Below are 13,736 nucleotides of genomic sequence, written 5' to 3' on the forward strand. Positions count from 1 at the left end.
TGCTTACATTTTCTAGCCTATTTGGTTGTACTTCGTATGTGGATTAGGAGCATTTAGTATGTTCACATAAAATATAACTTGCCTCTCAGTTTATTTACTTTCAAGGCTTTAAACAAACATTATAAACAAATTATGGCATACATATGAATGGCTGACTTCCGTATCGATCGGATGCTTTATAATTTTGGAACTTCGCCAAAATATTTAAGTAGCACAATACAATCAGAAATAAAAATTATACATACATGTATAATTTAAAAATTGTTACGAAATTGTTACGAAATCTGAAGGACTTTGCTTCCGAAATTGTTTAGACGTGTTGGACACCCGACATTTGGTTTGCTGGGTAATTACGGTGGAATTCCAAAATCGCCTCACTTTCTCACAATAAATTCCCTTCACGCAAAACGATTCTTATATTAAAGTTGAGAAAAATCAAATTCTTATTTCAGATGTTCCCTCATGTTCTAAGCCGAGTTTAAAAAAATTTGTGTATTATAATATCAAAATAGCATTTTGCATAAATGCAATAAACTGTTATTTTTTTCAGTTGCAGAAAATCCAAACCAAAAGTCTGTTAAACTATTAGAAGAAATACTTAACGAAGAAAGGGATTTTCATGCCGCCGTATTAAAACATTTGGATGCAAAAGAGAAGCGTAACGATCGGAAGTTGGAGTTTAACAATAATAATTGTATAACTCATTCCTATTATTATTAATTTGGATTAAATTTGATGTACCAGGTACATATCATACGTCACATTGTGTGTTCCTATTTCTTTATTTAATTTTCAATTTATTATAAATAATTACAATTACTTTGTTACTCTAATTTAATATCCTCACTATACATATGTGTTTTCTAATAAATAGATTGAAAATGAAAGAACTGTTTGAATTTATACATCAATATTTATTATTATTATTATGTTTAATAATTTTTAGTAATAATTACATAAATTCATGTTATTATTAAATAAAATAAATTACTTTTCAATGTCATTTAATAACAATAAATTTTTTTATTTACAATACAAGAGCTTCATTGGAACTTAGTTTTAAAGTATGTTGTATAAGAGGTATAATATTACAAAAAACAAAGAAATGATTGTGGGTTTATAAGAAACGTTTGCTTAAATTTTTGAATGGATGGAATGATATTCATGTATAACAGCGTAGGTACATACACAAGAAAGAAGCTTGGAAGCTTGAAAATACACAAGAAAATGCTTTGCATTATGAATATTATATGAAATATTTGAAACACTACACCTTTTGCAGATGTAATTCGAAACATTTTAGGTGTTATTCGTAACATTTCATTTGTAATTCGAGAATTCTATTTGTAACTCGTAACATTCCATTTGTAATTCGAATTTTTCCATTTGTAATTCGAATTATTCTATTTGTAACTCGAATTATTCTATTTGTAATTCGAATTATTCTATTTGTAATTCGAATTATTCCATTATTCCATTTGATATTCGAATTATTCCATTTGTAATTTGAATTATTTCATTTGTAATTCGAATTATTTCATTTGTAATTCGGATTATTTTCTTTGAAATTACAAAGGAAATCATTCGAATTACAAATGAAATAATTCGAATTACAAATGGAATAATTCGAATTTCAAATGTAATAATTCGAATTACAAATGGAATAATTAGAATTTCAAATGGAATAATTCAAATTTCAAATGGAATAATTCGAATTACAAATGGAATAATTCGAATTACAAATGGAATTCTCGAATTACAAATGAAATGTTACGAATTACAACAAAAATGTTTCGAATTACAATTAAAATAAGTCGAATTACGTATGAAAAAGGTGTAGTACAAAGTAAGTAATTAAAAAGGAACTCTAAAGTAAAATATTTGAAGTGCGGTATACCACTGTTGTTACCAATGCTGTTGCCATCAATCATGCTACTAACACCAGTACCCGAATTAGAAAGTGAACAGGATGTCGGTACAGCACTATACATATTGCGCTGATTATTGTTTATGATGTTCATACTGCTGAAACCTCCCATATTTTGGTGGAATGCTGTTATTTCGAGTTGTCGGGGAAGAAAGAAGGCTGCAAAGAAAAATTGTAAGAATTAAGAATTTTCTCATGAAGATGCAGTTAAATAAAATTTAACCAAAGAAACATATATGGGCAATATTTTTGAAAATTTAACATAGTTGAATCCAACGTGTCTTTTTTGTTTTCTCTATGTTTGTGATTAAACCACACTTTTCCCGATTTTCCCGTCAAAGTAAAAGTAGAAGGCGGCTAAATAAGGATTATCTCACTAGTGTATAACTTCTCAAAATTTGATCTGCGTCAACCATTAAATGATGATCGCGCATTTTATAGCGTATTCTGGTGGCCTTTTCTACTGCAATGAAAAAACTAGTGCAGCATCTTTGTTTTTGTTTTTGAGCTACATTAATTTTATCCCAAAAAATAGTGTGTGATGCTACATCCACGGTTCCTGATTGATCGCCTTGAAATAGACATATATCGATGTAGACTTTCGTGGTGACACTGAAACCGGATGCGGAACAAAATGTATTGTACCTTGAGCAAATTAGAGATGTTTTATAGGTTTTTTAATGCTTAGATGCAGTCGATGCTACATCTAAGCGTCCAAGTTATATTTCGAAAAATATATACCAGTTGAAAGATATGGTCTTGCTGTACATGAAAATCACATGCGGAAAAAACGATTTTGATAATTACGCGAATTACACATATTTTATTTGAACTCTATTTCCGTTTAAGAAGTCTAATGATTTATTTCATCAACCCGATAACTTTTCCTCTTGGGAATTTCAAGAAAAATAAAAGAAGTACTCCTATAGAATTTGTCTAATATTTTCAACTCTAGAATGCATGTGAAAACTATTATTCCAAACCAAAATTTGTTTTTTGTAACACAAATATGTGCTTATTTTGGCTATAATATCCTAACTACTATCCCGATGATTATAGGTTTGGTCTCATTTGATTCCCCGTGGAGTCTTTATTTAAAACTGTTACATGTTTGTAATTTTTGAAGGGTATATGGGACTTATATTTTCAATTTTTTGTAAATTCCGCGAAGGCTGAGTAACATTTTACAAATATTATATATTATGACAATTGTGCTCAATAAAATAATTAGCGTTTTCAAAATAATTTTTTCTTAAAAGCAGAAGTAAAACCGCGATAACATTTGTCCGCAACAACCAAAAATTTTCTCGCGACGGATTTGTACTTCGGAATTTTTTCTTAACCCTTGTACCAAAAATCGATAATGTAGCGCGAAAAGAAAAAATTAAATTTTTCGGAAATGGAATATGAAATAATTGGCAACATTTCCCATATACATGCGTACACAGAATGACGACGGACACACACTCATATTAAATACATATTGGTTGACTTCCATATCGTCGGATGCTTTGTAGCTTTTGAACTTCGTCTGAATATTTCAGTTGGACACTAATGAACTGTTACTCAAAATGCATCAGAAATAAAAATGATACATGCATGTTTGCTTAAAAATGGGCAATTGTGATGTATTGATGTTTTGTTAGTTAAGTATTACGGCGTTAAGAAACATAATACTTCACACATTTCAAGGCATTTGCCAAGCAAATTACGGTACGGAAGTCAGCCATTCTATTTGAACATACAAATATTGACCTCAAAAATTTATCAAAAATGTTACGACTCCTATTTTTAGGCTACTTTCACATCTTTTGGTGATAAACATAAAAGATTTTTCATTATTGAAATTAGAGCTCGATTGTTGATTGCAACAGTAGGAATTTTTGTTTATGTAATAAATACATTCTTGTTTATGTATTTTCTTGCATTTCCAGGTTTAAAATATCACGACGGTAGGTGTTGGTAAACTGGTCTTGATTAAATGTAGTTCCGTCTTCCTCGGATTCTTCTTCTTCCTTGACTCAAGCTAAGCTTGATATTAAACTGCTTTTTGGATGCAGTGAGGTGGCCGTTATCGCTGTAGGGTGTTACAACATGTTTGCTACAGGGATATGCCGAGTCGCCAAGAAGAAAAAAAAACTAAATAATTAATTTTAGTGGTTGAGGAAAAATAATATAAATCCATTACATTTTACCTCCACATTTACTTTCCAAATTTTGAGCTAGTGGCGAATTTTGGAAAACCCAAATGTCGTGCGTAGACCCCGGGTATCCAATATAAACTTTTGTAAATTTCCTTTGTGTATTACAGACACCTTGCACTTTTACTGAAAAGTGTCCTTTGCGGTCCACATAATCTTTTCGTCCATCCTTTGGAGGATCAATGACGACGTGGGTCCCATCAATACATCCTAGTAAAATATGAAAAAAATCTTTAATCATCCATAAATATTGTGGTCATTAATAGCTTCACTATCACACCGAAATGGCTGACAATGAATATTTCGTCATCTGAAATGCCCGAAGACTGTAACGAACGTGGTGAGAAGGTGTTAGAAAATCTCCAACACAGCTTGCGATGAACTGTTTGGCCTGGCACACATACATCACCGGCCTTATTACTCGCCAGAAGGGGTGGGTTATCGCCATTGTTCATCAGCACAAATCATCAGTTACTAGTTTTAAATTTGTTAATGTGTGCTCAATAAGGCAAAAAGGATTAGATAATACAAGCAAAGACGGAAAAGAAAGTGAGAAGATGGCCTATAGTCTAAGAGAAAAAGAAAGTTCTGTTCGGTCATTGATCGACTCACACGTGCATAGGTGAAAATCGCACGCAAGCCCACCCAACCTGTTCACCATAGTATTCCACAAAGAACTTGAAGTCATTATCCATGGTAAGCCCATACATAATAACCCTAAATTATTTTCCCAACCCCTGTTTAAATCAAACTCTAACTTTTTCTTAGTTCATGCACATTTTCACAAATTGTTATTAAAAAAAATTCTCACTAAACAATATTTGATAAATATGAAACCTACTTCAATCATCCATTCGAATTGGAAAAAGGTAATCTATAATAAAGAGTAACATTCGTAACTTACGATAATTTGAGGTCATATTAACAAGAAAAAAATCATTACAAATTTTTGTGTGGTTTTTGTTGACCTTTGGACTCAGATTTCCTTTTTTAGTTTAGTTTGGCTCGAGGTCAGTAGAATAAAAAACAATTTTAATTTTAATTTTGTTTTTTTTATCATTTTATTTTTCCAATATTTCAATCGGCATCGTCGATCATCATCAGGGATTATACTTTAAAAAAACAATTAACAATGATTTTATAACTATATTAACAATTGTTATTCTATGACAATAATTACTTTTATTTTTATTCACGAACAACAAACTCTGCTTCTACATCCATTTGCAAGTATTTTCGGACTAAAGTTTTTGGTGTTTTTCAACGATGTTTCTATAAATTTGAGCACAATGCTCGGTGTCTGATTTGAAATTCATACGATTCTCGACGGGGACATTAATAATATGAAGCATCTCTAACATATATCTTCGTTTAAAATTATTCTCTTGAGTTAGAATGTCAACATTTTTAAAGTTGGGTGCATGCCCTGTTGTTGCACAGTGGGCGGCAAGTGCTGTCTTCTGTTCTAAAGGTTTACCTTTTGTTTTTTGGTCAGATTTGTGGGCACTTATCCTGGTTTTAAGTTTGGATTTTGTAGTCCCAACATATACTTTATTGCATATGTCGGACCCGTCACCATTACATTTGATCTTGTATACGACATTGGATTTGTCGTCTCGAGGTATTTTGGATTTCATCCGACTAAAAAAGTTGTTGTTTGTATTTGTGCTTCGCAATGCCAATTGATATCTTTCTTTATTATATAGATTAGAGTTAGATAATCGTTCAGAAAACCCAGGTATATAAGTCGAACGTTTGTAAATTTTATCCGGTTTTTGTTCAACATTGTCCCGTCTTTTGTATGCAACATGTCTGATGAGTTCATTAATGGTACTGGTTGGAAAATTGTTCATTTTTAAAATAGTTTTGATTTTGTTTATATTTTTGGTATGGAATTTCTCGTCACTGATGTTTAATACTCTTTGGATGAAATTAGTGGCTGTATTTATCTTTATTCTGCGTGGGTGTTTTGAGTGATAGTCGATTAACCGTCCTGAAGAAGTGGGCTTTTGGTACCAATCTAAAAGTAGAAGGTTGTCCTGTCTTAAAACAACAGCGTCAAGATATGGTAATTGAAAATCTGATTCGCGTTCCATTGTGAATCGTATATGCTTGTTGTACATATTTAATGTCTTCAATGTGTTATCGACTTGGTCCTTCTTGATTATACAAAATATGTCATCGACATATTTTGTTAACATCCTTGGTCTTATTGGTAGCGTTTTCATTGTTTCATCGAGTAGATCTTCCATCACTATATCCGCGACTATTGGAGAAATTGGGGAGCCCATTGGCATCCCTTTTAACTGTTCAAATACTTTGTCATTGTATACAAAGTATCTCGAGTCCTTTATACATACTGTTAACATGTCTATAAATAGATTCATGGGGATATTAGTGTGTTCTTGAATGATATTCCACTTCTCTTTTATTGCGTTTATTGCCATATTCACAGGAATGCTAGGAAACGAGGATACAACATCAAACATCGTCAATGTGTTGATTGTTTATCCTAGATTTAAATTCTACTGCGTCTTTTATATTATAGTTCGATTCTACGGTTAAACATTTTAAAATAGATGCCATATATCTGGACAGCTCGTAAGTTGGCGAGTTTGTAAATGAACAAATTGGGCGCAGTGGGATCCCTTGTTTGTGGATTTTCGGTAATCCGTATATTTTTGGTGGAACAGAAGTTCTTGATATTAAGCGGTTTTTATCCGTTTCTGAAATTATGTTTAAATCGAACAATTTTATCACTAGCCTGTTATTCTTTTCTTGTAATCCTGTTGTTGGATCTTTTCTTAGGCGCCTATACGTGCATATATCCATGAGAATTTGATTCATTTTTGATTCATAGTCATTTCTTAGCATCGCTACGGTTTTCCCCCTTTGTCTGAGTTTAATATTATTATTTCTTTATGCTGCTTTAAAAATTTGGATGTTTGTCTCACAGTATCTAGTATGAATCTATCCCTTTTATTGAACGTTGTGTTTTTCATGTGGTCGTTCATGAGTGTAATGAAATTTATTCTCGCTTTCTCTTGATTTTCTTTGGAGTCTAATGTCTGGATTAACTCCTCTCCCTCAGCGATTACATTGAATAAGGGGAATGTCGTCTTTGTTGTCGGCAATGAGAATTTTGGCCCAAGCGAAAGCAGCCACTCAACATTCGTTGGTACATCAATGTTCGTAACGTTAACGAACCACTCTTTATTCTGTTGTACATTGAGCTGACAATGGTGTTGTTGTTTCAACGTATTTAGTTTGTTGATATGAATGGTTTTTTGTTTCATATTTTGTGTGTGGATAATAGTATTTTCACTCTCAATGAGTGAACTGAAATCTTCTCTTTCCAAGAGAACTGAAAGACGATTTTTAGTGTCAGTTATTATTTTTCTTGTAATAATTGATTGTTTGTGTTTCTCTTGTATTACAAGCTTGAGTATTTTAATGTGGAAATTATATAAAAGTTTGTCTATCGCTGTTCTCGTGTTCACTGACAATGTGTTGTTGGTTTGAAATATATTGTATATGTGCTTAGTTGTGTTAGAAATGACATTTGGAATAATACCTGCTTCTTTACATTTGATGAGAAAGGTTGTTGTTGATGTAACACGTCCTGCTCGCCTGTTACATCTTGAGAATTGTTTTATGATGTTTCGCGTTTTATTGTCATATTTTTGTTTAATATTTTTATAAAGATGCATGTTGATTTGTTATTTCTTACGGCGTGCCTTCCGTGTTCTAATTTTTGTGTGGTTTTTGTTGACCTTTGGACTCAGATTTCCTTTTTTAGTTTAGTTTGGCTCGAGGTCAGTAGAATAAAAAACAATTTTAATTTTAATTTTGTTTTTTTATCATTTTATTTTTCCAATATTTCGATCGGCATCGTCGATCATCATCAGGGATTATACTTTAAAAAAACAATTAACAATGATTTTATAACTATATTAACAATTGTTGTTCTATGACAATAATTACTTTTATTTTTTATTCACGAACAACAAACTCTGCTTCTACATCCATTTGCAAGTATTTTCGGACTAAAGTTTTTGGTGTTTTTCAACGATGTTTCTATAAATTTGAGCACAATGCTCGGTGTCTGATTTGAAATTCATACGATTCTCGACGGGGACATTAATAATATGAAGCATCTCTAACATATATCTTCGTTTATAATTATTCTCTTGAGTTAGAATGTCAACATTTTTAAAGTTGGGTGCATGCCCTGTTGTTGCACAGTGGGCGGCAAGTGCTGTCTTCTGTTCTAAAGGTTTACCTTTTGTTTTTTGGTCAGATTTGTGGGCACTTATCCTGGTTTTAAGTTTGGATTTTGTAGTCCCAACATATACTTTATTGCATATGTCGGACCCGTCACCATTACATTTGATCTTGTATACGACATTGGATTTGTCGTTTCGAGGTATTTTGGATTTCATCCGACTAAAAAAGTTGTTGTTTGTATTTGTGCTTCGCAATGCCAATTGATATCTTTCTTTATTATATAGATTAGAGTTAGATAATCGTTCAGAAAACCCAGGTATGTAAGTCGAACGTTTGTAAATTTTATCTGGTTTTTATTCAACATTGTCCCGTCTTTTGTATGCAACATGTCTGATGAGTTCATTAATGGTACTGGTTGGAAAATTGTTCATTTTTAAAATAGTTTTGATTTTGTTTATATTTTTGGTATGGAATTTCTCGTCACTGATGTTTAATACTCTTTGGATGAAATTAGTGGCTGTATTTATCTTTACTCTGCGTGGGTGTTTTGAGTGATAGTCGATTAACCGTCCTGAAGAAGTGGGCTTTTGGTACCAATCTAAAAGTAGAAGGTTGTCCTGTCTTAAAACAACAGCGTCAAGATATGGTAATTGAAAATCTGATTCGCGTTCCATTGTGCATCGTATATGCTTGTTGTCGATAACACATTGAAGACATTAAATATGTACAACAAGTATATACGATTCACAATGGAACGCGAATCAGATTTTCAATTACCATATCTTGACGCTGTTGTTTTAAGACAGGACAACCTTCTACTTTTAGATTGGTACCAAAAGCCCACTTCTTCAGGACGGTTAATCGACTATCACTCAAAACACCCACGCAGAATAAAGATAAATACAGCCACTAATTTCATCCAAAGAGTATTAAACATCAGTGACGAGAAATTCCATACCAAAAATATAAACAAAATCAAAACTATTTTAAAAATGAACAATTTTCCAACCAGTACCATTAATGAACTCATCAGACATGTTGCATACAAAAGACGGGACAATGTTGAACAAAAACCAGATAAAATTTACAAACGTTCGACTTATATACCTGGGTTTTTTGAACGATTATCTAACTCTAATCTATATAATAAAGAAAGATATCAATTGGCATTGCGAAGCACAAATACAAACAACAACTTTTTTAGTCGGATGAAATCCAAAATACCTCGAGACGACAAATCCAATGTCGTATACAAGATCAAATGTAATGGTGACGGGTCCGACATATGCAATAAAGTATATGTTGGGACTACAAAATCCAAACTTAAAACCAGGATAAGTGCCCACAAATCTGACCAAAAAACAAAAGGTAAACCTTTAGAACAGAAGACAGCACTTGCCGCCCACTGTGCAACAACAGGTCATGCACCCAACTTTAAAAATGTTGACATTCTAACTCAAGAGAATAATTATAAACGAAGATATATGTTAGAGATGCTTCATATTATTAATGTCCCCATCGAGAATCGTATGAATTTCAAATCAGACACCGAGCATTGTGCTCAAATTTATAGAAACATCGTTGAAAAACACCAAAAATTTTAGTCCGAAAGTTCGTGAATAAAAATAAAAGTAATTATTGTCATAGAATAACAATTGTTAATATAGTTATAAAATCATTGTTAATTGTTTTTTTTAAAGTATAATCCCTGATGATGATCGACGATGCCGATCGAAATATTGGAAAAATAAAATGATAAAAAAACAAAATTAAAATTAAAATTGTTTTTTATTCTACTGACCTCGAGCCAAACTAAACTAAAAAAGGAAATCTGAGTCCAAAGAAAAATATGACAATAAAACGCGAAACATCATAAAACAATTCTCAAAATGTAACAGGCGAGCAGGACGTGTTACATCAACAACAACCTTTCTCATCAAATGTAAAGAAGCAGGTATTATTCCAAATTTCATTTCTAACACAACTAAGCACATATACAATATATTTCAAACCAACAACACATTGTCAGTGAACACGAGAACAGCGATAGACAAACTTCTATATAATTTCCACATTAAAATACTCAAGCTTGTAATACAAGAGAAACACAAACAATCAATTATTACAAGAAAAATAATAACTGACACTAAAAATCGTCTTTCAGTTCTCTTGGAAAGAGAAGATTTCAGTTCACTCATTGAGAGTGAAAATACTATTATCCACACACAAAATATGAAACAAAAAACCATTCATATCAACAAACTAAATACGTTGAAACAACAACACCATTGTCAGCTCAATGTACAACAGAATAAAGAGTGGTTCGTTAACGTTACGAACATTGATGTACCAACGAATGTTGAGTGGCTGCTTTCGCTTGGGCCAAAATTCTCATTGCCGACAACAAAGACGACATTCCCCTTATTCAATGTAATCGCTGAGGGAGAGGAGTTAATCCAGACATTAGACTCCAAAGAAAATCAAGAGAAAGCGAGAATAAATTTCATTACACTCATGAACGACCACATGAAAAACACAACGTTCAATAAAAGGGATAGATTCATACTAGATACTGTGAGACAAACATCCAAATTTTTAAAGCAGCATAAAGAAATAATAATATTAAACTCAGACAAAGGGGGAAAAACCGTAGCGATGCTAAGAAATGACTATGAATCAAAAATGAATCAAATTCTCATGGATATATGCACGTATAGGCGCCTAAGAAAAGATCCAACAACAGGATTACAAGAAAAGAATAACAGGCTAGTGATAAAATTGTTCGATTTAAACATAATTTCAGAAACGGATAAAAACCGCTTAATATCAAGAACTTCTGTTCCACCAAAAATATACGGATTACCGAAAATCCACAAACAAGGGATCCCACTGCGCCCAATTTGTTCATTTACAAACTCGCCAACTTACGAGCTGTCCAGATATATGGCATCTATTTTAAAATGTTTAACCGTAGAATCGAACTATAATATAAAAGACGCAGTAGAATTTAAATCTAGGATAAACAATCAACACATTGACGATAGTGAGATGCTTATATCTTTTGATGTTGTATCCTTGTTTCCTAGCATTCCTGTGAATATGGCAATAAACGCAATAAAAGAGAAGTGGAATATCATTCAAGAACACACTAATATCCCCATGAATCTATTTATAGACATGTTAACAGTATGTATAAAGGACTCGAGATACTTTGTATACAATGACAAAGTATTTGAACAGTTAAAAGGGATGCCAATGGGCTCCCCAATTTCTCCAATAATCGCGGATATAGTGATGGAAGATCTACTCGATGAAACAATGAAAACGCTACCAATAAGACCAAGGATGTTAACAAAATATGTCGATGACATATTTTGTATAATCAAGAAGGACCAAGTCGATAACACATTGAAGACATTAAATATGTACAACAAGCATATACGATTCACAATGGAACGCGAATCAGATTTTCAATTACCATATCTTGACGCTGTTGTTTTAAGACAGGACAACCTTCTACTTTTAGATTGGTACCAAAAGCCCACTTCTTCAGGACGGTTAATCGACTATCACTCAAAACACCCACGCAGAATAAAGATAAATAGAGCCACTAATTTCATCCAAAGAGTATTAAACATCAGTGACGAGAAATTGCATACCAAAAATATAAACAAAATCAAAACTATTTTAAAAATGAACAATTTTCCAACCAGTACCATTAATGAACTCATCAGACATGTTGCATACAAAAGACGGGACAATGTTGAACAAAAACCAGATAAAATTTACAAACGTTCGACTTATATACCTGGGTTTTCTGAACGATTATCTAACTCTAATCTATATAATAAAGAAAGATATCAATTGGCATTGCGAAGCACAAATACAAACAACAACTTTTTTAGTCGGATGAAATCCAAAATACCTCGAGACGACAAATCCAATGTCGTATACAAGATCAAATGTAATGGTGACGGGTCCGACATATGCAATAAAGTATATGTTGGGACTACAAAATCCAAACTTAAAACCAGGATAAGTGCCCACAAATCTGACCAAAAAACAAAAGGTAAACCTTTAGAACAGAAGACAGCACTTGCCGCCCACTGTGCAACAACAGGGCATGCACCCAACTTTAAAAATGTTGACATTCTAACTCAAGAGAATAATTATAAACGAAGATATATGTTAGAGATGCTTCATATTAATAATGTCCCCGTCGAGAATCGTATGAATTTCAAATCAGACACCGAGCATTGTGCTCAAATTTATAGAAACATCGTTGAAAAACACCAAAAACTTTAGTCCGAAAATACTTGCAAATGGATGTAGAAGCAGAGTTTGTTGTTCGTGAATAAAAATAAAAGTAATTATTGTCATAGAATAACAATTGTTAATATAGTTATAAAATCATTGTTAATTGTTTTTTTAAAGTATAATCCCTGATGATGATCGACGATGCCGATCGAAATATTGGAAAAATAAAATGATAAAAAAAACAAAATTAAAATTAAAATTGTTTTTTATTCTACTGACCTCGAGCCAAACTAAACTAAAAAAGGAAATCATTACAAATGTTAACAACACCACATATGTATAAGTGCGAAATGGATTTGTAAATATCAAAGCAAAAAACTAATGATAAGCGATCTTTTTGAACGAAATAGAATCAAGCTAACAAAGCCTTAACTATTCTGAATGTATAGCAAAAATAAAATAGGAACAATAATAACCCGTGATCTTAATTACCAATTGCAAAATAATCGAATATTTATCTTCTAAATCAAAAATATTTGCTAAAGAAACAAAATCAGAATCGATAATGAAACAAATTCAACAAAAAAAATATAAGCTGAAAATAAATGTATGTAAATATTGATATATTATGTTAAAATGTATGTTTTTGTGTGTATATCTGCATTATGTACCGATCAGCTGTGAGTGCATTGACCTTCGCTCATGCTGACGGACTTTACAGAATTGTATATGTGATGGTAATAATGGATATGAAAGTTTCAACTGATAATATTTTGGTGTTCAATTAATATCTTTTATCATTAATTCTCGTTAAATATGCATAACATTTGTAAAAGTAATGTTCATGTTTTGTTATGGACATAATTTAAGTAACTTCAAATGCTTTTTTTTCCTTTGTTAAAATTAATAACCTGAATATATAAACGAACGAGCGTTTTGTAGGCAAAGCAGTGGTTGTAAAACTGTATTCTCTCGGTTATTGTGTTAACAGAGACGTTAACAGCCTCACGTGTAACCACTGTTAACTAGCATAAAATGACAGGAAATTAAAAGGAACAAACACAAAAAAGTACGGCTATTTCCTTTAAAACAACAGCAATGTTTTTTTTTTTAAGTTTTAGAAG

The 13,736-nt window shown here is 32.1% G+C and overlaps 1 long non-coding RNA gene across 5 annotated transcripts in view; it reads left to right on the forward strand.

The window, feature by feature from the left end:
* LOC141388112 (uncharacterized) overlaps positions 1 to 13,736 on the forward strand; it is a 291,585-nt gene that overhangs the window by 106,034 nt on the left and 171,815 nt on the right. The window contains exons 1-2 of one of the 5 annotated variants that reach the window (XR_012408720.1): positions 3,861 to 3,879; positions 4,239 to 4,824. The exons of 1 other annotated variant lie outside the window; for it this stretch is intronic. This is a non-coding gene — a long non-coding RNA (uncharacterized lncRNA). Of the gene's footprint in view, positions 1 to 724; positions 745 to 3,860; positions 4,825 to 13,736 lie in introns of those variants that run through there. 3 more of the 5 variants (XR_012408719.1, XR_012408722.1, XR_012408718.1) reach the window with 3 other exon arrangements.

This window comes from Musca autumnalis, unplaced genomic scaffold (genome assembly GCF_047663935.1).
Source record: "Musca autumnalis isolate F117 unplaced genomic scaffold, ASM4766393v1 scaffold_6, whole genome shotgun sequence".
NCBI classification, from domain to species: Eukaryota; Metazoa; Arthropoda; class Insecta; order Diptera; family Muscidae; genus Musca; species Musca autumnalis.